This window comes from Trypanosoma conorhini (assembly GCF_003719485.1).
Source record: "Trypanosoma conorhini strain 025E chromosome Unknown Tco_14.4_contig_01085, whole genome shotgun sequence".
NCBI lineage: Eukaryota > Euglenozoa > Kinetoplastea > Trypanosomatida > Trypanosomatidae > Trypanosoma > Trypanosoma conorhini.
In genome coordinates this window covers 3,458-4,001 of record NW_021705178.1, presented here as the reverse complement: position 1 = coordinate 4,001, position 544 = coordinate 3,458, and the positions used below count along the sequence as shown (strand labels likewise).

General features: G+C 57.0%; 1 annotated feature.

Annotated features, from left to right (window-relative positions):
* Window positions 1-7: 7 nt before the first annotated feature.
* Window positions 8-54: a microsatellite.
* Window positions 55-544: the final 490 nt, after the last annotated feature.

The following is a 544-nucleotide window of genomic DNA, read 5'->3' as shown; positions in this document are numbered from 1 at the left end:
CCGGCTGTCGTCGTTGTCGTCGTCTTCGTCGTCTTCGTCGTCTTCGTCGTCTTCTTCCGCAGCAGCGGCGCTGAAGCCACGATGGCGGTCAGTCGCCACCCCGCGAGACGAAACATGAGGCGAGGGCTACGAGCGTTTGGGCTGGAGAGGGCAGAACCGCAATTTCTGGTGGGGCGCAAAGAGAGGGGGCGCCGGGCTCGGGGTCGAGTGTGAGGGGCACCACAAACCCGCTGGAGCGCGAAGACCACAGAGGCCAGAGAAACGACGCACAGGCAAGCAAAACAAGCCAAGAAGGAAAGATAAAAATGGAAAAAAAAAAAGAAACATTCGCCTGACAGCACGCACAGCAGCGTGACTCGCGCCGTTGGGGGAATCATCTCCTTTTTTTTTTTTTTGCCTCTGCTAGCACAGGCATCAGGAGCAACCAGCCGGTGCAAGGGAGGGGAGGGGAGGGGGGAAATGCGGCAGAGCACGAGAAAGCTGCTTGCAGCCAGATACACACACTAGAAAAAAAAAAAAAAGCGAAGCGCCGACGAGGTTACTT